Source organism: Diadema antillarum, unplaced genomic scaffold, assembly GCF_040938485.1.
Source record: "Diadema antillarum isolate AM-2024a unplaced genomic scaffold, OU_Dant_1.0 seq00000386_RagTag, whole genome shotgun sequence".
NCBI lineage: Eukaryota > Metazoa > Echinodermata > Echinoidea > Diadematoida > Diadematidae > Diadema > Diadema antillarum.
In genome coordinates, this window is record NW_027271384.1 from 1,241,942 (window position 1) to 1,266,934 (window position 24,993).

General features: G+C 41.2%; 1 pseudogene; it reads right to left on the minus strand.

The window, feature by feature from the left end:
- The window catches only part of LOC139731900 (dual oxidase 2-like), a 90,803-nt pseudogene extending 66,085 nt beyond the window's left edge, over positions 1-24,718 (minus strand).
- Positions 24,719-24,993: the final 275 nt, after the last annotated feature.

Sequence of the window (24,993 nt, forward strand, 5' to 3'; positions counted from 1 at the left end):
ATTTGGTGTTGTGGAACAATATTTAGCTTCTTCTACTTTTGGAAGTTTGGTGATGATTGGTGTCTATGTGAGTATTTAACCCCCGACCAGTACAGAGAGAAGGTGACAGAACCATCCAATATCTATCCGCCTCTGTACAATAATTGGTCGCCGGCTTGGAGAAAGTAGTAAGGAGTTTTAGGGAACTTACACAATAATGACGTTGTCTTCATATATTCCAAAGAGCACATGCAGTTCCACCTTTGACCTCTGATGACCTCGACAGTTAAATGACCTCAAATTATCAGAATATTGATGTTTGACATCATGATTAATGGTAAACATGATGATGTTCTATAGAGAGCATTGGATGGTCCTATTTATTAATCTGGTCTGGTGCATACTGAAAACGGAAAAAGCATAATTAAAAAATCGACCATTGACCCTTGCCAAAAACGCTGCCCCGGAGCCCTACCCCACCCCCACACTTAAAAACACACACACACACACACACACACACACACACACACACACAATTCCGCCGCCCCACTTAAGGTGTACTCTTTAGGAAAATTGAACATGAAATTGTAAAGTGCACATCACCATGTCCTCGGTGAAGAAATATTAATTGCACTGTATAATGCTCTCGCAGATCTGTCAAACCTGTACCGCCTCACCCTGGCAAAAGGCAGCAAGTGACAAATGCGATTTATTTCTTATAAATGAACAAAATAATATTGCGCTGGCGATTCCAATGACATATCTCACAGGATTGATTTCTAAGCCATTTTTTTTTCCAGGAAAATATCACTAAATCGGATTTGAGCAATTTGTGGAACCCCCCCCCCCCCCCCCCACTAAAGTAGGACAGTATGTGTATTATATGTATATATATATATATATATATATATATATAGATAGATAGATAAGAGAGTAATCATTTAAGAGGAATTACTTTAATTTACGTTTGAAGACATTTCAAGAGATGTAGTCTCATTTGTTAAGGGGCAAATCATTCTAATGTTTGCAGTCTTGTAAACATACTTGTATCTTTAGCGAAAACTGTTCGAGTACGTGGACGGTGATAAGTAGGCCCCTATGAATCACTCCGTAGAGTAAATTATATATCAACCAAATGGTTTCTTTTGAACATGTGTTGTGTTGAAAAGTTCTTGGTAATTCTTTTCCAGGAAAATGTGTAAATTACATGAAAATTCCGATTTAAAAGCATGTGATGGGAAATGTAAACAGTATGTGCGAATGCTTCTATGTTTCCTGCTAAACTTATTTGTTAGTGGGGAAAAGAAAACAAAAGAAAAGTCTCGCTTCATGAGAGATGTTCAGATCCCCCTCTACACCACAACGCCTACGAATGTCTAGGCTGAAGGTGGGTTTGATTGTCTTATAGGGCCTATAGAGCACCAACAATAAGTGCAGATTAATTGGCACGCTATCTTTTGAATAGAAACAATACTTTGTTTCACACAAGATGATAGCAGAAAGACAACTGATAATCATCCGCTCATGTGAAATCAGGCAGAACTTTTTTCAAAACATTTCAAGAGGCATCTTGGTGAGTTACAGTCTGTTACACATGCCAATATAATGTGAAAAACAAATTGAAGGCCACGTGCAATACAGCCTCGCATTTTCCGACATCACAAAAACTTTGATCAACACGTTCCATATGTACCCGTGATGGAGAGGGAAAATAATAAACAACAGCATCGCAAGATTGGTGCATTTCTGCCAAGACAACAGACAGGAACTGATTCCACGTAAAATACATAAACATGTATTTTGATTTTCCATGCATTTTTCCCATATCATTACACACAATCATTATACACGCATACTTGATATGGTGTTCAGCTCACTGTGTGCAGACTGAGCACGACCCGATAATTCAGAACCTCTACCTGAGAAAGGATTGTAGCCTATCCCGCGAATCAAAAAGAAGCTTTCTTATATCATCTCGTGCATCCTGTACTCTATGTGCAATGCACTCATCATAGAGACAAGGTTGCCTTCACCCAAACTGTTTAGATATTGCCACTGAAAGACTCTGATGACTGATCGCATTCAGTGGCTGTGCACCTATAAGAACGCTGGGCTGACCTCAGGATGTCTATCCAGTTAAGTCGTGGAGGAGATCCTGGTGTGCCGATCGCGTGCTTCACTGAAGACGCAGATGCTGCCCTGTCTTGAAAGAGATCAAGGGTATAGATCTAGACCAATTTCAGCAGGTTACACTGAATCATCACTTGCTGGCAGAGAGTCTTAACCGGATCATGCAGGTGATATTACCCGCTGTCAGCGTACCCTGATTCACACATTGGATGCAAACCGGATGGCGGCATATTGGAAACAACCAATATTTGGGCATGGGGGCACAACTCTTGGCCAGGCCCAAGTGTTAAGGAGTATCTAGCATAAAGAAGACAATTAGAGTAAATACTAGTTCCACTCCTATTTTGAATTGAGGGTACCTAAAGAGGTCATTAAAAAAATGCCCAAAATTGCCTGACGTAATGACCCAAACTCAATTGGATGACAATAGCAAGTTGCAAGACACAGGGTTGCTTCATGTGGAATGCATGTTATGCCTCACAGTATGTCGCTTTCCAAATGGTCCATGACGTCACTTATATGCTCCAGGACCATGAGTTATTCATCGGAACCATGAAGCCCACGAGCTTGACACTGACCGACACAGGCCCGCCAGCTCGAAACTAGGTAGCATTGCCCATGAGCTTGACACTTATAGCAGGGCTCCACACTAACTTTTATTTTTGGTGGCCCAAAGGCAAACATCCGACATTTTTTGGTGGCCCGATCAGGCCACCAAAGTCTTCATTTCTGAAATTTTGGTGGCCCGATGTGCGTTTTTAGTGGCCCCGGGCCACCGGGCCACCGTTAGTGTCGAGCCCTGCTTATAGTATAGGCAAACCAGGCCCATAAGGGTCCGACACATGGGGGGAGGGGGAGGTCCACAAGACCTACACTGAATAGATTAAGCTTTCTGATGTAATACATATATTAATCTCGTGGGCCTTGTTTTCGTCGAGTGTCGAGTTCGCGGACCGCTCAGCTTTTGGGCCTATTATATTTGATGTCGAGCTCATTGACCTTGTTCATCTAGTGTTTAGGTCACGGGATGTATGACTCGTGGGCTGCGTAACTCATGTGCTGTACGACTCGGGTTGTTTGGGTTGTGACGTACACCTGATGAGGTGGGCCTGTTGTTTTCTAGTTAGCATCTGTCATCCTTTCATCCAGTTCAAGGGACTTAGTTTGCCATATGCCTTTTTACAAACCATTAAGCATCAACCCAAAATATGGTACTCCTCTCCCCACCTTCCATGTTTAAGCGTACAAATTTTGTCCAGTGCAAATTGGATAATGTTGCACATAATTTCATGCAAGCTAGTCTGCATAACTAACCCTAACATAAATATTATATTTGAGGTCACTGCCATCACTGATGAAGACACGTAAGCTTCATTTCTGAAGTAATTGACCGCTCACATTCCTGAGACCTGTTACTATGAACCAATGCTTTGTGGAATATGCATACATATACTTTGATTATAACGTCAAGGCGTGATTTGTACATGATTAAACATTCAGGATTAAACCAATGAAGCCAAACATCAATATTTGCAGTCCTACACAAATTTTGATATTCTAAAAGTCTGACCTCACATTGTCCTTGGAGGTCAAAGTTGGATATACATAGGGTACCGTAATGGCCAATGTTCTGTGGGATGAGAAGACACTTCTTGTAGCATAAATGCTAATAGCATAATGCATAATAGCACACCAGGTATACAGTTAACCATTGAACATACATCAAATATCAATATTTTGATATTTTGAGGTCATTGACCTGTCACAGTCCTCAGCGGTCAAAGGCAGAGACGTATAAATAATTTCTCTTGATCTGAGGAATAGGAAAACGATTCAGTTGTAACACAAATGAATGTTTAGGACATCGTTATCATGTTTATCATCAACCAATTGCACCAAATATCAAAATTCTGATAATTTGAGGTGATTGACCTCTGGAGTCATTAGAGGTCAAAGCTAAAAACCTGTCAAGGATCTGCGGAACATTGAGGCAATTCCACTGTTAAAAAAAGGTTTTAGTACATCATTGCCGTGTTTATCATTAATCAATGACAAAATATCAATATTCTGATATTTTGAGGTCATTTAACTCTGCAGGTCATCAGAGGTCAAAAGTAAACCTGTCAGGGTTCTATGGAACATGAAGACAATTCCACTGTAAGAAAAATGAGTCTTTAGTACATCATTACCATATTTAACATTAATTAATGACGCAAAATATCAATGTTTATCAAATTTTGAGGTCATTGACCTTTGGAGGTAATCAGAGGTCAATTCAGACTTACCTCCCGATCTTAAAATGAATCTTATAACATGTACTAACACTGGTGAAAGTTTCATGCTTTAGTCCAATTTTGCACAATTTTTCGGCTTATCTGCTCTACTAATTTGGCAGCATGCGCAGCTAGGGTTTCTGCAATACCACAACCGTCATTTAGTCTGCAGATGTTTATCCCGCCAGGCAAGGCACCTAAGTGATTCAATGTCTTGAGGTTTCGAGCTAGAGTCTCATAGACATCTCTACTTGACTGATTGCTCGCTCTACTTGCATCTCTTAGTGGTTCAGTCTCGGAACGTTCCTGACAAAGAGCGCAAATGTTCCAGTCTATAGGACTTGCCATTGTTGACGATGTCTTCTTCGAGTCCAGTAATTGATAATGAAGAGAAAGAATGTGAAATAAAGAAATTATTGGAATGACAACAGTAATGCTAGATTCTGTTTCTGTTACGGTCTTTATCTTCTCAGTGCCTTTTACAGAATAACAAGTCTTGCGGAATATTTCAACGTGCTTACTGGTACATCAAATATACCCTACGTCTAGAAGACGTACTGAAAATCATGTGTTTATATAAGTATAGATGGACAAGAACATACATGTAGAATATGTAACAGCGTCAAGAGGAATGAATGTCGCAAGACTATTTTGATGATAAGAAAATCAAAGCATTTCATAGTTATACATTTACAAACTTCATGAAGCAGCTAACAAATAAAAATACAAAATACAAATATAGCTAACATATTCTATCAAATACTTCGAAATTTTGCAGCGTGCAAACTGCCAGTAACTGACCTTATGTCAACCTTTTAGAGACAAAGTTTGTCTTTATCATGATCATTCTCAATTCATTCTGATATCAAACAAATAATGCAGAAATGCAAATGTGTCAGTAGAGATGCATCACGTACAGGGGTATTTTATATGGTGCAACATGCACAAGGCACAAACGACTGCATGTTCCAGGACATTTTTACCCCTATAAGAACAAGCTGCATCTGACTGAAAACGTCACGACCTTAAACCTAAGTATTATTTTCTTTATATAATACGGTTTAGTGAACAAATCTCATTTACCTTTATTTGGTAATATCAGTCAACTACATGACGTAGGCGAGTTCCCACGATGACCACGATGTCCGTAGGAATGTATTCCAAATACGGTACACAAGACTTGGACATTGTTTACAATGAATAAGTGATTGAGCGCGCATTTGTAAGTGATTAAGCGCGCATTTGTAATTTCATTGGGTGCGCACTGCTGGAGTATGTAGGCCTACATTATGACGTCAGTGAACGTGAATGACGGCTTTTTGCTGCACTTTTTTTTTTGCACCCCGTGCATGCGGGATCTAATTAAGTCCCGATGTTTGCTTGGGCGGCCATAATGGAATTCAAATGCCGGCCATGTAGGTGGTCAGACACATTTCGATTGACCAATTATTCAAATCGGCACGTTCTAAAGAAATCTGGGCAACAAAATTTACCTCTATTTGCCATTAAGAATTCAAGATAGGGAACTTCAACATTTTCGTCTGGGCGGCCATATTGATATTCAAGATGGCGGCCATGCAGCTTGCCGAACATTTTTAATTCATCCATTATTGAATCCAACATGTTAATACACTTTTGTGTGCTAATGCCAACGCCTCGTCATTTACAATTCAAGATAGGGATTATCAACTGTACTTTGTCTGGGCGGCCATATTGGAATTCAAAATGGCGGCCATGCAGCTTGTCTGGCATGACAAATTTATCTTTTATTTACTTTTATATGTTCACATACCTTGGAGCACCAAATTTGAGCTCCGTTTGTCATTTAGAACTCAAAATAGGGCTTTTTCAACGTTTCGTCTTGGCGGCCATCTTGGATTTCAAAATGGCGGCCATGAGGTTTGATAGACTTCTAATATCAATCCATTATTGAATTGAGAATGTAGAAATACCCTTCTGTAGCAAATTATCAGTGTACAGGTCACGTGGAACCAAAGATATAGGGATTTCGTCGTTTCGTCATGGCGGCCATATTGGAATTCAAAATGGCGGCCGACCCAGTGGTCAGATCTCTTGGATCCGGCAATTTTTGAAATCAGCGCCCCAAAATACCCCTCTATGCAAAATTTCACAATTTCCGCCGGATGTGAGCAAATTTTTCACATATCTGCCCCACTATTATCATTAAGAGAACATTCATTCTATTTGACATATCAAACAAGCAGAATATGGACGATATAATGTTTAAAAAAAAATGAATCTCCAGATTGCTCAACAAGACGGCGGCATGGAACCCTGATCATCAAAGGCACAAGTGCACCTGTGGAATTCTTTTGTGCATCAATAGAAAATGGCAGCTGTTTGAATAATTACAGCCAGTTGGAACTCCATCTCTTAAACCTCCTTGCTAGTAGTAGGCCTATTATCACCCCGGTCGGCCCGGGGAGCGAGCGTTTGCTACTGTCACTGCCAGCCTAGCCTAGCCGCGCAGCACTTTGACCGCGCCTTGGCCGTAACTACTATATGTAACGAGGCTTAGCCTCGGCATTTATCGTTTGTGGGTTTTTTTTTTTCCTGAGCTGAGCTACGAACTCGAACTGCATGAGCAGAATTGAGATTTGCTTCGCTTAGAAATAATAAAAGTATGTTCTTGCAACTTTCAGCAATCATATTTGCATATAAGCATGATGTTGAATTATGGCAATGGACTATGAAAAAACATACTTATTGTTGACAAATTATTGTGGGGAACTACTAGTATGCAGTCATCGGGCTCCCACCATAAAAGGTCAGCCCCGGCTGTTTCCCAATGCTGATGTACGAACAACAGCCTCTAAGGCCTACACTGCACTAGGTTCATGCTGATGAATGATGATGTTTCATTTTATTAATTATCCCCGCTCTTTATCTGATCATAAAGCCTAAATCAGAAATTTCTGCGCATTCACATGAACAGAATTTTTAATCAGACCTTTTATTGGTTCTGAAAACATTACAGCAAAATACGTGTAGATCTCTATATATGTGGATTTTTGTTTGTTCAGCAGTTGTAATATTTTTTAAATGATTATTTATGTCAACACAAGAGACAAAATCTGATCATTCCAATTTCAGAGCAAAGACTTTATTTATTGTTACAAGTAACGTCTACTGTATTAATACTAGTATCATCATGTTGTTTTTATTTCATCTATTTTCACTGATTTACATACATGCATTTCTTTTATCAACTCTTTGTCGGTATGCCATGGTGTAAAACCCCTGTGTGCCACATTATTCTGAGACTGCAACGTAGTCATGCTTTGTGAAAGATATTCTGTTTTTCAAACCTATGTAACTTTTTTCTTATATTAGTGTTAGCTACCCTAGACATGTAATAAACATAATTGTAGAGAAAATCCCAAGCTTTGATTCGATGTAAATTGTATGACAAATCTACGATTTTTTTTCCTTTCAAATTACCAATAGCTACATTATTGTAGAGGCACAGATTTGTGAGCACAAAACGGCGACAAAAACCTTGAATTTACTCACAAAGCCAGTATGAAACACCGCTTGATAGTCACCACATAAAATGCAAGCTACACGTGACATGAATAGAATCTAAAGCAGGGTTCCCACTTAGCCGAGTTAAAGCAAGGTTCCCACTTAGCCGACTTGGAGTCCCGAGTTGTGCCGAGCTGCACGAGCTTCAACTCACGTGAACTCGCGTGAACTCGCGTGAACTCGCGTGAACTTTGTCAGTTTTAATGAGCTGCGCATAAGTGATCTACGAGGCAACATCGAATTTACGATAGCGGTACGAGTGATCCGAGCGTGATACGAGTCACACCGATCTTGGGGCGAGTTGTGATGACCTGTGTACGACTTAAATCGAGCTTTCATCGAGTTATAAAGAGCTTGTTACGAGCCCGTTACGAGCCTGTTACGAGTCCGTTATGAGTTCGCGCAATCCCTGTGAAAGGTGAATAATTCCATATCAATAGGTCAGTTCAATGCACTTTGAATAAGCGAACACAAAACTCGTTGTAAGTCGCAGAGCTCGATCTAAACTCGCGCTTAGCTCGAGGGCAACTCCCCCTTACTCATACGGGTAGTAGGTTCGTAGTGCTCGTATTGCACTCTTCAAAACTCGAGCAGAACTCGCGTATATACTTGAAGGTGGCGAGTTACGAAGAGTTCATCGCGAGCTTCATCCGAGTATTGAGAGTTTGTTACGAGTAGTACGAGTATATTACGAGTTTGAAAGAGTTCAGCACGGGTTACTTCGAGTTAGGGAAAATTTTGAACATGTTCAAAATTTTTTGAACCACTCGCGACCCCCAAGATCGTGAACATTCCAATCGTCCGCGTACCCCTTCATTTCTTGACACATCATATTCTCGGGATGATTCCTCCCCTCCTCGGTCACCCCAACCAACCTCCACCAGACTTCATTCTCCACCCCCACCTCCACATGATACCCCCAGTGTGAGAAAGCTTTCTTCTCCACCCCCCCCCCCCCCCCCCCCCCGCCTCCTTCTCCGGGTGGTCATTACAAAGGTGGCCATGACGATTTACCTGTATCTTCATCTTTCCCTTCAACAATAGACAGAGGTCATAATCCATCCCCTCCCTCATCTCCATCACCAGCTGTACCGATTAAAGTAGCTTCACTTCCGTCATCAGCATCAGCATGTGCCGATTCATCGTCAATTTCATCTCCTCCCTCTCCTCCCGCTCCTCCTACTAACGTTCCCTCGTTTTTTAGTGTTCTGTTAGAACATGGTGTACGCTTTCATCAGGTTCAGCACCAGAATCTAATCATCCGGCAGGTCACTGACTGGATCCGTTCTGGATATGTACCCCCCAAATCGGCCATCCCTCATTACGATGAATGCTTGTTCAGGTTCCGGCATCAGTTTGAGCGTTTCGTAATTCGTGATGGATTGTTGTGTCGGCGGAAGAGACATCCCTCTGGGATAATGATAGAACAGATTGTCATTCCCTATTCTGTGATCCCTACTGTCCTGTCTGTCATGCATTCTTCCATGTCAGCTCTTCACTTCGGTACAGCCAAGACAATTGAGCTTATCGAAGGGCTCTGCTACTGGCATGGGATGCGCAAAGACATTGCGGACCTCTGCTCTCACTGTGAGGCCTGTAATTCATATCGCACCTCAGTTTTCCCGCCTCCCTCACTACCACAAAGATGTGCAGTGATTTCCCATCACCCCTCACCCCCATTCCCCCCAACTCCAATCCGATCTCTGAAGTGCACTCTTCCCATTTCTAGCCCACTTTCCCCTCTTTCTATATTGACTACGACATTCCTCCCCTAGCCTTTGACTCCGACGCCCCTACATCATCTTCCACTGGGACTGATTTGGACAGTTCCACCCCTTTCTCTACCATTTCTAGCCCACTTTCCCCTCTTTCTATATTGAGTGCGACATTCCTCCCCTAGCCTTTGACTCCGACGCCCCTACATCTTTTTTGTTTTGTTACCTCAACTGCAAGATTTATGTACACATCAATTTCTTTTTTTTAAATTTATTTTACTATTGTGTTAGTTATTATATGCTACTCAGTTTTACTATGTTTTGTGTAGCAATCGTCACTATATTGCATTTACATGTCAATAGTGTTTTCTTATTTTTTTTTCTCTCCGTTAGTGTATTACAATTTCTTCATATGTCAATCTTTTGAATTCCTTAACTATTGCAGTATATAATTATGAAACGAGGACGTTTCTTTTTGAAAGATGAGACGAATGTAAGATGGAGAAATTGGGACTTCATACTTTAGTGAATCATTTATTTAAAATCATAAAACAGAACAAACCTTATGTAGAATACAAGTGTTTCTTGATTGACCGGGTTAAGAATTTATCCCCATTTCCTGCCCAATCATTCTGTCTAAATCTGCTCAATCCAAAACCCTGTGTACACTTCCCAGTTTTATAATCTCCTATCCTTTTATTAAGAAGACCATCAAACCTCCAATTAAACTTCCATTCAGAACCCCACCATCTTTGTTATTACTTTGGTTAATCTACTTAATAGTTAATCCTTCCCTTTGTGCCCAATCAAGTTTAAGTAAATTCAGACTAACTGTGTTTACAATTCCCACAGCCAGTCCCTTACTCAGTACTGTTCAATGAAACTATAATCCCCACATCAGAGGCCCTCTCCTATCCATGCTCATATTATAATCTTGTGCTCCTGGAGTTGAAGAGGTACGATCATTCGGCCTACCCTCGACTACGCCTTCATCGCTATCTCCTTCGCATCCCGGTTAAACATCATCTCGAAGTCATCCAGAACAAAGCTGCCAGACTGATTCTCGGAGTTCCAGCCTGGACATGTACACAAGCCTGCCTTCATGAGATTGGACTCACCCCGCTACATCTTCGTCACGACGCACTTCTAGCAATCTTCACCGACAAAGTTCTACGGAGACCCAGCCATCCTCTTCACCACGACGTTCGATCTGCTCTTCAGAAAAACAGGGAAGCATTCAAGGACAACACCTGGCTCCTCACCACGGTGGACAACTGGCGCATCCACACTCCAACGGACAACTATCTACCAGAAGCACACGAACAACTCATCCAGCCACCGTGGGACAAGCCTGCAGCAGATCTCCGAGTCTCCAGACCCTACGACAGCAAGACCAACGTCGACAACGACATCGTCGCAGGATCAGCCTACCAGAGCATCAGAGAAGCAGGAGGTCATCACTCAACCCCGCTAGTCTACTACACGGATGGATCTGTCAACACCGACGGTACAGCAGGATTCGCGTTCGTCGCCCCGCACTCTACATCATCATTTCGAGCAGCAGACGGATCTTCAACAGTCCAGACAGAACTCGCAGCCATCAAGGAAGCCATCATCGACTAAAAAAACCAGCCGGAGGACATCATCGTCAACTGGATCCCCAGCCACGTCGGCATCCCAGGAAATGGTGAATTTTGTGGTGAATTTTGTGCATGAAGTTGTAACTGCGATTGAGAATAAAGAATATATGATTGGTGTATTTCTTGATTTAAGTAAGGCGTTCGACACGCTTGATCATAATATATTGGTACATAAATTATATGCATATGGAATTAGAGGATTACCATTACAATTACTTAAGAGTTATTTGTGTGAACGTAAACAATATGTAAGCATCTGTAATGATAAATCATTTAATTTAGGCATAAGATGTGGAGTGCCCCAGGGCTCTATTTTGGGACCTTTACTATTTTTGTTATATATCAATGACATTTTTAATGTTTCTGAAACTTTAAAGCTTATTCTTTTTGCCGATGATACGAGCATATTTCTTTCACACAAGAATATTTTAGAGTTACAAATTATTTTGAATCAAGAACTTACTCTGATGACAAAGTGGTTTTATTCAAATAAACTTACAATTAATGTTCATAAAACTAATTATATGCTATTCACCAAGAGAAAATGTAATATTGATAATTTTTCTGTCAATATCTGTGCCTCTCAGGTAAATCGTGTGTCGGCTTTGAAGTTTTTAGGATTAATACTTGATGAAAATGTTACCTGGAATGCTCATGTAAATAACGTCTGTAATGTGTTGGCAAAGAATATTGGTGTTATGTATAAATTAAAGTCAATGCCTAAAGTGTTTTTAAAAATGATTTATAATTCAATTGTTTTACCACATTTGTCATACGGGATCATAATTTGGGGCAATGCATCAAAAACCCAGTTGAGCAGAGTTTGTGTCTTGCAAAAACGTGCAATACGTATTGTACACCATGCTTCATATCTTGCCCATTCAAAACCAATCTTTCATTTGTATAAGATGCTGCAATTCTATGATATTTATCTTTTACAGTTGGGTATTTTTATGTATCTATGTTACAAAAAGTTACTTCCAGAATCCCTTTTAGATTATTTTTCGCTGAACAGCACTATTCATAATTACGGCACAGAAATTCTGCAAACTATCATTTATATCACATGCGCACCTCATTTTTTAAAAATTCAGTTATATATCAGGGTCCTCATATATGGTATTCTATCCCTACAGAAATTAAAGCATCACAATCTATAAATAGTTTCAAAATCAAATATAAACACTTTTTACTGGAAGATTACAAACGTAGTTAATTCAAGGCGTATTTTTATTTTTGTTGTTGCTGTTTTTCTGTGTTGTTATCGTCCATATCTCCGTAGTTTTCTTTTGTAATGATTGCATTGGTTTGACTTGTTCCGTTTTGTCAACTTAACACTGCGTTCACATTGTCCCCCGCGCCGCGGGGAAAGTCCCGAGCTGTGGGACTTTCTCCTCCAAAACCATAATGTGAACGCTCGCTGGGACTTGTCCCCTCGTCCCCGCGAATCAAGTCGGGTACGGGGACAAGATTTGGAGGGGGGAGTGACCTTGGGGCGAAATTGATAGCGTCCAGCTGTGGTCATCAAATGTGCGCATGCGCTATGCCTGGCAGAGCTCGCCCCAAGCCCCAATTGCCCCCACAGCTCGGGGACAGATGAGATACCAATGTGAACGGTCGGTCGTAAAAAAGATAAGATCTCTTGAGGCTGTCCCCGCGGCGCGGGGGACAATGTGAACGCGGGGAAACTGTCATTTCTTTTCCTGAATCTGTCTAAGGTATATGTATGTTACAGTACAATGGGTCAGCTACTCACAAGGGCTTTTCCTTTCTTGCTGCTTCCCCCACCAATGGCATTGTCTTTGTATGTAGTCATACCGCCACATTATTTCTAATTGTATGTCTTATGTCTTATGAATTTTTCTCTATTGTATCTCATTTTGTACATTCATGTTTTTATTGTCTGCTCTGTATATTTTTAATGCTTGGTGCAAAAATAAACTAAACTGAACTGAACTGAACTGAATGAAGCAGCAGACGCCGCCGCAAAGAAAGGAACGAGGAAACCAGCATCAGACGTCATCATCAGAATCAGCCAACGCCAGACCAAGACTCAGTTTCGACACACAGCAGATGCCAGATGGAGGAATGTCATCCAACTCAGCCAGAGCGAATCCCTCAAATGGAACATCAGCCTACACAACACCAAGGAATCCAAGGAAGCCCTCAACAGACTACCAAGAAGGACCCAGAGCAACATCAACAGGATCAGGACCAGAGCCAAGACAAACAGACAGATCATCAAGAAGTCAACCAACTGCGCCTACTGCAACCAGGATATCACATGCCAACACGTCCACGATCTCACCGAATGCCCGCGAACAACAGTACTACGTCAACGCCTACTAGACCAGCTGCCGATTCAGGACCACGCCATCAACAAGGAACTTCTAGCCATCAACATCATCAGATCACAGACCATTAGGAACTACAAGGAACTTCGCAACTACAGGCCGTTCATCGGACCAAGAGGATAACCCAGAGGAAATCAACAGGAACTCCAGGAGACAAGTTTTTACAACAATGTCCCGTCCCCCTCTTGAGGGAAAACCTACCTACCTACCTAGTTGAAGAGGCAATCTTACTCCGGCCCCGACTCTGTTCGGTCATGTGCCAAGAAGGAGTGAACAGCATTCTTTTTATTTAGTACTCATTATTCATCATCCTTGAATTCTGGACCATTGTAATGTTCACCCTATAATAACTGTTCCTGATCTTTATATTTAATAAACGATTGTACATCTTGGACTACCATCTTGTCTTCTGACTGGATTAATGTTCGACTGTGGCTTGGCATAAGAGTGCACACCACGCTACCGACACATAAAACCAGCACTCTTACACTATTCCATCGTACTGTGGAATTTGGGGATTTATCGATTGGTCTGAGCGGGTTTGGTCCCCGCGACGCGGGGAAAGTCCCGAGCTGTGGGACTTTCTCCTCCAAAACTATAATGTGAACGCTCACTGGGACTTGTCCCCCCGTCCCCGCCAAGCAAGTCGGGTACGGGGACAAGTTTTGGAGGGGAGAGTGACCTTGGGGCGAAATTGATAGCGTCCAGCTGTGGTCATCAAATGTGCGCATGCGCTATGCCTGGCAGAGCTCGCCCCAAGCCCCAATTGCAGCTCGGGGACAGATGAGATACCAATGTGAACGGTCAGTCGTAAAAAAGATAAGATCTCTTATGGCTGTCCCCGCGTCGCGGGGACCAATGTGAACGCGGGGACAACAGTATGTGCAAACAGTGCAATCTTCCGGTTAGGGGAGGTGGGAAGAGAAAGAGTGGAATCTCTCTCCCCACCTTCCTGCTTTAAACGTAAACATTCGCCCTAACAAAAAAGTCCTGTGGTACTCCCTGTGGTACTTGTCGGTACCACACAATGTACCACACACTTGTAATGTTACCACAGGAACTGTGTGGTACTGTACCACAGGCTTGTAGGGTACTCCCTGTAGTACTTGTCAGTACCACACAATGTACCACATAAATAAATGTTACCACAGGAACTGCCAGTGTGGTACTGTTTTACAGGCTCATGTGGTACTCCCTGTGGTACTGGTTGATACCACACAATGTACCACACAAATATATGTTAACACAGGAACTGTGTGGTACTGTGTCACAGGATCGTGTGGTACTCTGGGATGTACCAAAGGGCAGTACCACAGGACATTACCACAGGAAAGTTCCACAGGACAGTACCACAAGACAGTATACACACAAATTGTCCTGTGGTATTTTGGGATGTATACCACACAACAGTACCACAGGACAGTACCACATGAATTGTCCTGTGGTATTTTGGGACGTACCACAGGAGAGTACAACAGGAAAGTACCACAGGATAGTACCACAGGACAGTACCACACGACTTGTTCTGTGGTATTTTAGGACGTACCACAGGACAGTACCACAGGGCAGTTCCACAGGACAGTACCACAGGAAAGTACCACAGGATAGTACCACAGGACAGTACCACAGGAATTGTCCTGTGGTATTTTGGGACGTACCACAGGATAGTACCACAGGACAGTACCACACGACTTGTCCTGTGGTATTTTGGGACGTACCACAGGGCAGTACCACAGGACAGTACCACAGGAAAGTACCACAGGATAGTACCACAGGACAGTACAACACGACTCGTCCCGCTATTTTGGGACATACCACAGGACAGTACCACAGTGCAGTACCGCAGGAAAGTACCACAGGGCAGTACCACAGGAAAGTACCACAGGACAGTACCACACGACTTGTCCTGTGGTATTTTGGGACATACCAAAGGACAGTACCACAGGATATTACCACAGGACAGAACCTCACGACTTGTCCTGTGGTATTTTGGGACGTACCACAGGACAGTACCACAGGGCAGTACCACAGGACTGTACCACAGGAAAGTACCACAGGATAGTACCACAGGACAGTACCACACGACTTGTCCTGTGGTATTTTGGGACGTACCACAGGGCAGTACCACAGGACAGTACCACAGGATAGTACCACAGTACAGTACCACACGACTTGTCCTGTCGTATTTTGGGACGTACCACAGGACAGTACCACAGGATAGTACCACAGGACAGTACCTCACGACTTGTCCTGTGGTATTTTGGGACGTACCACAGGACAGTACCACAGGGCAGTACCACAGGGCAGTACCACAGGACAATACCACAGGAAAGTACCACAGGATAGTACCACAGGACAGTACCACATGACTTGTCCTGTGGTATTTTGGGACGTACCATAGGACAGTACCACACGAATTGTCCTGTGGAATTTTGGGACGTACCACAGGACAGTACGACAGGAATTCCTGTGGTAATTTTTGATGTATACCACAGGAGAGTACCACAGGAACTGTCCAAAATCCCACAGGAAAATCATAATATGGTGCTATTCCACACAGAAGTACCACACAGCAAATTAAATTCGTAAGTACCACAGAAAAATGCTACAGGATATTCTTTTTTTTTTTCTTAACATTTTATACCAGAGGACTATCACATCAGGAGAATATCAAACAGCAGTACCACACAGGAGTACCACACAGGATAATTGTAAGGCAGAATCAACTGAAATTTATAACAAAAATACAAACAAAAAAGCACATATTAATATTCCTCAATTAATTGATAGATGAGTTATGCTGTGAATTATAACAATTGATTTGCCATTACTTATCCTGTCCTATACTACAGTATTACCTATTTAGTGAAAGTGCTGATGTAAAGCATGAGAAATTTCATAAGGACTTCTGTGGTACTCCTGTGGTACTCCTGTGGTACAAATTTTTACATAGCTCATGAATATTCATAAAAAGCACTCTAGATTTTAGAAAATACATATATGACTTAAAAAGTCAAAGTATTAATGATGGAACTTACTTTGAACTTTATGAAAGATTGTCTAATTATGTTATGTTATTCCCAATATCATAGATATTGTTATGAAAGTGTAATTTCATATCTTGATAATAAAGTATAATCGAGTTAGTAACCATTTAATGCTTTACGGATAGACGGCCATATATATATGTACTGAGAGGGTGGATGGCTACCTAGGAATAGAATATGACTATATAGATCTATTATAGGACTAGATTGGCACTTGGCCATTAGACTTTCGTTTGAGGTTATATGTTAGGAGTAGGACAGGTTATTAAGTAGGGCCATGTTTGTCCTAAAATCCATCACTCACCTATCAGAAATATTCCTTGAAATGTGGCTAAAAGTCTCCCAGATTTTTTTTTTCGATCTATCCTGTGTGGTACTCTCCTGTGGTACCATGGAAATGCTGTGTGGTACTGCCCTGTGGTAATGCTGTGTGGTAATGATCGACCTGTGGTACTGTCCTGTGGTACTGTCCCAAAATACCACAGGACAGTTCCTGTGGTACTGTTCTGTGGTACTAGTCCTGTGGTACTGCCCTGTGGTACGTCCCAAAATACCACAGGAATTCCTGTGGTACTGTCCTGTGGTACTGCCCTGTGGTACGTCCCAAAATACCACAGGAATTCCTGTGGTACTGTCCTGTGGTATGTCCCAAAATACCACAGGACAATTCCTGTGGTACTGTCCTGTGGTACTGTCCTGTGGTACTTTCCTGTGGTACCGTCCTGTGGTAATTACCACAGGAGTACCACAGGACTTTTTCGTAAGGGTCCGATCGACCACGAAAAGGAAACATTCCAGGACGTCCAGGGTGTCCCAGGGTGTCAGTTACACACACCGCAGAAGCTCTACCTGATATACAGCCCCGTTACCGGCGGCTGTGAACCGTTGTCTTCTGTATCACTCAGGTTTGTCACACGTCGAAAAAGATCAGTAAGCGAAGCTTAGTTGCACTGTGCAAGCTAACTCTCTGCCGAACACACGAAGAAAAGATGTCGAATAGTGGGAATACCTGCTATTTATAGGGACTGTGACAAACTCATTATCATAACAAAAGACTTTGAATTTCCTTGGTGTGCTCTCTCTGCCAAAGCACGCAGGAATATGCTAACCCTCTGAAAGCTTGTACGAAGTGTTATGTAATAGAAATCAACTCATACAAGGTCGACCACTTACAGCAGCACTAGGCAATAACTAGTCCATTTGTGATCAGTAATTGCACAGTGACCATCAGTTTCACAACTCTCAAATTTTAAATAGAGAAGTAAAAATAAAGTGTAAGAACGTTCAGAAGTTTGAAGTTTGCCTGTTACAACTACATGTATCTTTGAAGTTGGAGTTGAATGATATACATTGATGAACAATTTTGCAATTATTCAACATGTTGATGGTCTACAGGTAGTCAAATGTGGCTTGATCTGTTACATATATAGTGTATAGCCGTATTTACATATTTTCTTAATTTTATAACTATAGTGGGATAGGTAATGATTATGATATTGACTGGCCTTTCTTTCGGGAGGTACCAGATAAATATTGTCCGCACTGAAAACATATTGCCCTCGTCTTCGACGCGGGCAATATGCTTTCAGTTTGGGCAATATTTTCTGGTACCTCCCTCAGGGCCAGTCAATATTATATAACTAGTGCATTACATATATTATGGGGGGGGGGGCATTGCAAGTATTGACCGGGTGAACTTCTAATATACTTTTTGCAAACCATACCTGGAATGACAGGCGCAAGCATCGGGTTTCAGCCTTCTGATGCGTTCATTTGATAACAATCTGGGTATGCAGCCCCACTTCGAAGGAAGTGGGCGCTGCATGCCTAGCTTGAGCTGCTGGGCCCATCCCAGTCGGCCTTCGTCAGCTTAACTCTTGTTGTCTAAATTTTCCGTAAATTTGGATCTTATGGAAAAGGAGTGAAGACTCACCCCATCCTTTGCCGTGTTACTACACTCGTCTAGACATGGTTTACAAGGTGCACCTAAGATCTCCTAAAACAATATTTTTCTTGCAATCAAACGTTTGACAACCCAACGTCTTGCGAGCAATCAACACACGACAGCAGCGGGGTACGCGTACGGATAAGGCCGGGTATACGCGGTACGGGTGCCTCGAACATTGGCTAAATGTTGTCAGCTGTCGTCTGCTACGAAAGCTTCATTCTTGAGATGACGTATGCGGTCACGTGACTCGCGTTTGTGGAAAGTTGACTTTTTTTAGGGGCGGGGCTTAGGAACTTCAAAATGTGCAATATCAGGGTGGCAAAAGTGGTTTCTCTCTCACATTGGTGCTTTCTACAAACAACTGGTGAAAGAATATCAAAGAATAAACACATCTTAGCCCTCTCAGAGCTCAAATTTGTGGATTTCAGGGCCCCTTTAATGTTCAGTGCCGAGTTTGTGGGCCTTTTGTCTGTGTGTGTGGGTGTGTGTTGCCTATAGTGCCAAGATTGTAGGGCTCTTTCGCCTAGCGTTGAGCTCGTGGGCCCTCTGACTTGTGGGCTGCTTGACTTATGGGTTGTATGACTTATGGGCCTTTTTCAAAAAATCGAGATCGTAGGCTGTATGACTCGTTGGTGTCGGGCTCGTGGGATGACCACGACTTCACCACGTTCTCGTTTCGGTGTCCAAAGATAAATGGAATGTATAATATTTAAAGGCAACATTCAGATTACATAGTGGATAAGACAAAAGACGTCAGGTGGACGTTTAGACCTTTTTATATGCAAATTGAATTAAATTCAAATTAATTCAAAATATTTAAACCAATTCCAACATGATTTTTTTTTTCAAATGCAATAACTCCAAGGATCTAGTATAAAAATAAGACAACACATTTGAAAATGATATAGATATTAAGACGACCATAACCTATATCAATTTAACAAAGTCAATGTGTAATTGAAATAAAGCGAGATCCACGAAAAAAGACAAGCACGTATGGCTACGCGATCGACTGGAAGTGCATAATGATCAAGGAAACAAAACGGAGACAGGACAAAACAATGAGAGACATCGGGAATGGTCACACAGCCCACGAATCATACAACCCACGAGTCACATAGTCCACGAGTTATACGCCCACGTGTCATACCACCGACGAATCATATACAGCTCATGAGCTAGACACCAAGTGAACTCTGAGGCTGTATGACTCGTGGGTATCAAACTCGCGACGTACATCCTTATCTACTGGCAAGGGAACTGTTTTTTGACCACAGAAAATTAGACAAATCAGCTGATTCAAAGCAAAAACATAATTCCAGTGCAATTGAAAGTTAGTCTGAAAAGATGTAGTCAAATTTCTTATCATAACATTGAAAATTTGATCAAAATCGGATGAAAAGTAAGGAAGTTATGATAATAATAATAATAATTAGACAAATTTGTATAGCGCAGCTACTATGTAAATATACTCTACTGCGCTGTGATGTAACAGAGCTCCTGTCACTGATTAGACACACGAAAATAAATAACAAATTAATCAAAGGCTTCTGAAAAAAGATAAGTCTTCAATAAAGATTTGAAGACAACAAGTGATGATGCCTTCCTCAGTTTCTCAGGTAATTTATTCCAAAGTTTTGGAGCAGCACAGCTGAAGGCACAGTCCCCTAAAGTTACTTTCGTTTTTAAGTGAGATTGCTTTAGAAGCAACTTATCCTGTGTACTTCGTAAATTATGAGAATATGAGTGTGATTTCATTGATATCAATTCTGATAGATAACCAGGTGCTTGACCATACAATACTTTATAAACGAGTATCAAAATTTTAAATACAATTCTCTGTCTTACTGGCAACCAATGTAACTTCTTCAAAACGGGTGTAATATGTGAAAATTTTGACGAACTGAACACAAATCTTGCACATGCATTCTGTACACGCTGAAGCTTGGTTATCTGTGAATCTGGTAAACCAAACAATAGCCCATTACAATAATCAAGCCTATTGCTAATGAATGCGTGAACAAGAGTTTCAGCGTCTTCCTGGCTCAAATATCTACGAATGTGACGCAAGTTATGCAACATATAAAACGCAGACTTGCATGTGGTTGATATATGCTTCTCCATGTTTAAACGAGAATCAAACCATACACCCAGGTTTTTCACAGAGCTCGATGGTTTAACTTCCAAATCTCCAACTGATATCTTACTAATATCCAGCTTTGCTACTTGTCTTGGTGTCCCCACAACAAGAAACTCAGTCTTTCCATCATTAAGCATTAACTTATGTTTGGACATCCAAGAACGGACATAACATATACAGGATTCTAAGTTTGAAATACTATCAATGTGTTGTTCACTATCAGGACTGAAGGAAATATACAACTGTGTATCGTCAGCATAACAATGACAAGAAATATTTGGGAAACAACATTGAATACCCTTGATCAGATTACTTGTATAAAGTGTAAAAAGAAGGGGCCCAAGGCGTGACCCCTGAGGCACCCCGTATGGAACATCAAAATTCTTTGACATTACATCCTCTATCATAATCTTTTGCTGTCTGTTAAAAAGATAAGACTCAATCCTTGCAAGGACAGACTCACTCATGCCAAAAGATCAATGTAATATTTTCACTAATATCCCATGATCGATAGTATCAAATGCAGCACTTAGATCAAGCAATACCAAAAATGTTACCTTTTTATCATCCATTGCCAATAAAATATCATTCTTGATCTTAATTAAGGCCGTTTCTGTGCTATGAAACTGCCTGTATGCGGACTGCATACATGGAAGCAATTCATTACCCTGTAGGTGTTCTAAAATCTGCTGAGTAGCAGCTCCTTCAACCAGTTTTGATACATATTGTAGATTGCTAACTGGTCTTAGGTTGTCATAACTCACTTCCATACCACGTTTTTTGAGAAGTGGCCTAACTAGTGCCATTTTCCACTCAGATGGAAAGAGACCACTGGAGAGAGACACATTGATGAGTTTAGTAAAGACCGGGAGGAGTGATTCTGTGCAATGCAAAACAAGGTTTGTTGGCATGGGATCCAAGGAGCAGGACTTTTTGCTCAGACTAGAAACTAATTTCTCAACATCTCTTACAGATAACATTTTGAAATGATTGAAGTTTGCATTGTGTGAAATCTGAAAATCTATATCATCAAAAGGACAAATCCCATCATCTACAGAGGACTCAATCTGAGAATGAATTTTTACTATCTTATCACAGAAGAATTTTCCCAGATCATCAACAAATGTCCTCTTATCAATATGGTGAGGTATTACAACATGAAGCTTTGTCATATTCAGCAGTGATTTAGTAACATTGAAGAGACACCTTTGATCTGAACTGTTTTCTTTGATCATTTGAGAGTAATATGTACGACGGGCACTATTCATAACAAATAAAATTCTATTACGGGCAGCTTTGAAATTCTCATAGTCAAGAGGAGATTTCGTTCTCAACCATTTCTTCTCAGCTTTCCTTCTTATTCTTTTTTGTGTTCTTACATCATCTGTGAACGATGGTACCCGTGGATGAGATGACACAGTCTTGGTAATCAAAGGTGCATGTTTGTCCAAAATTGAACTAAGTGTATCATTGTATAGGATAACCAACTCTGTAAGATCGTCAGGAGTGTCTGTACATAATAAACTGTTAGCCACATCATGCTTCAATGAATCTAAATCTATACAACCAATTTTGCGATAAGAAATTTTCTTAGATGGTGCATGTGGCTTGACTGAATTAAGCTCACACATAACAGAGAAATGATCAGACAGTAAAGGACCAGGCCACGGTCGACCCACAATTATGTTGTCTGACTTACGAGATATAACCAAATCTAAAGTGTGACCACGTAAATGAGTACTAAAATCAACATGCTGAATACAAGCAAATGACTCAAGCAAATCTGAAAATGACCTAGACTCATAATTATCCATATCCACATGAAGATTAAAATCACCAGTGATTACAACAGGTATGTTGCATAACAAATACTCTTGTATAAACTCATTAAATTCAGATATAAAAGTAGACATTGATATAGGATGAGCATCAGAATATGGCGGCCTGTAAATATTTATGAGATCAAGTTTGAAAGATTTGAGTGATATGTGGTAACACGCAAACTCAAATGATCTCTTTTCACCAGCAAAAAATTGATGGACATCAAGAGTGTCCTTAAAAAGGAGGGCAGTTCCTCCACCTCGACGACCAATACGCGGACAATGAACAAATCGGTGACCAGTAGGGACGATATCATGGATGAGCGCGGAGTCATTATCTGTCAACCAAGTTTCAGTTAAGGCGTACAAATCAGCCTTTCCTTCACAGATGAAATCAAATATAGATGCTGACTTACTACGTATTGAACGAGTATTCACAGTGCACAACCTGAGATAGCTACGAGGAGTAGAGGCAGAGGGTGTAGCACTATCAGATGTATGTCTCTTACCTCCACGCGTTCCTCTCCTGGTTTTCTTTCTGCGCTTAATGCCAAAATATTCGACATTGTCTGACATTTTAGCACGATTAATATGAAGAGCGTTGATAATTTCAAATACATGCCCAGGTAATGAAGACTTACAGTCTTTGAAGTGGCGAAGCTCTGTTGGAGTGTACTTGATTCCTCGTTCAGAAGATGACAGTCTGAGCAAAGAAGATGTAGGTGACATTTGCTGGTCTGGACCTGGGTTAGGGTGGATATCTCCATCTTGCAGTATCTCAATCTGAAAAGAAGCACTGCAGTTCTGGCTATAGGAGATCCTGTACTTCAAGAAATGCTTTCTGACGAAAGGCTGACGAACAAAAGGAAGGAATGTTGAGCGTCCATAATGTTCAGGTCCATTCAGCCTCACATGAAGACACACAGCAAGCACCAGGCACAGCTGAAGAAGTCCCATTGTGTCCAAGTTCAGGTCCAGTGAATACACATTCTACAGTGGGTTTACAGCTGTACATGTAGCAGTACATTACATATAGGCAACTACTTACAATGTATGGGAGACCATGCCTTCATGCCTTGGCTGAAAATGGCTCAGTTGCAAAGAAAAATTGATCCTGGTAGAATAAGTGACCAAAATGATCAAACACTTCAAAAAAGGTCTAGTAATGTCTAGATCACTAGTACAACAAGATAACAATGATCACAAAATGTAAAGTGTGTGCTAAATCCGTATAAATAACAAAGTAAATAGGAGCTCTGTGGAGAGCTGCACAATGCGCGCTAATCCTATCCCAATTCTTCAGAATGATGATCAATTAGATATATTGTAATTTGAGACTGGGGCATTGAAGTTTCACTAATTTTTCCGAAAGCAATTATTGAATAGTCAAAATGAATATGCAAATGATAACGTGATGATTATCTTCTCCTCACGTCTTGCCATAATAATTGTTTGTACGTAACATTTTGACATTTCCATTTTTTTTTTCATTGAACGCAATGCCCCAGTCTCAAATTACAATATATCTAATTGATCATCATTCTGAAGTTATTCAACCAGGAGTTATATCATGATTTGCACTTCAATAACAGAAACATTGATATTTTGGTCACTTTTTTCTACACGATCAATGGAAATTGTGAAGGGATGACATCGTCAGCTCACTCATTTGCATATTCATATCAAGTGCATGATTACTTTGTAACCGATCTGGAATTCCTCTGTAGAACCGAATCAAATTTTCTTCTAGACTTGTTTTTTTCTTTAGATCATCACTTGATTGATACCAACAATTTAGTCCAGTATAAACAAATGTATAATGCGAGAGAATAGAACAGCTAAATCAAATCCTTTAGTGACAGTAACAGGAAAAAGACAGTTGAAAAGACATTAAGCATGTTCAGCTCACCTGTAGAAGGGCACAGCGACAGATGAAATAGAAGGAACACTGCATTCCACTGTGATATCTGGAACACCATCATAGCGTTTTACTCCGAGAGCAAGTTGGAAGTTTCACATACGTTAAGAGCAGTTTGAAGGCTCCTACAGGGTAGTTAATGGCTGTCAGCCCCAGATACAGTCTCGCCTTATATCTCCTTGGTCAGTCACAGCGGCGAGCCACACAACGCGCGCGTCTCGTCTTCGGAAGCTTTCACCCTCGAAGGCAGAAACTTCTCGCATGAGACCTGCAAGCAAGCAAAGACGATTTAATGGGCAACTGCATCACACAACATAGTTGACGAAGCATGTAAAGGAGATGATACAACTGTATTGCGGAATAATCATTGTTAGGCTGTTATCATTATTTTTGCCAGCAATCACACACACACGGTCACATTCACTGAAATGTAAGTAATACACGAAATACAATCACACAAACCCCACGCACACACACACATAT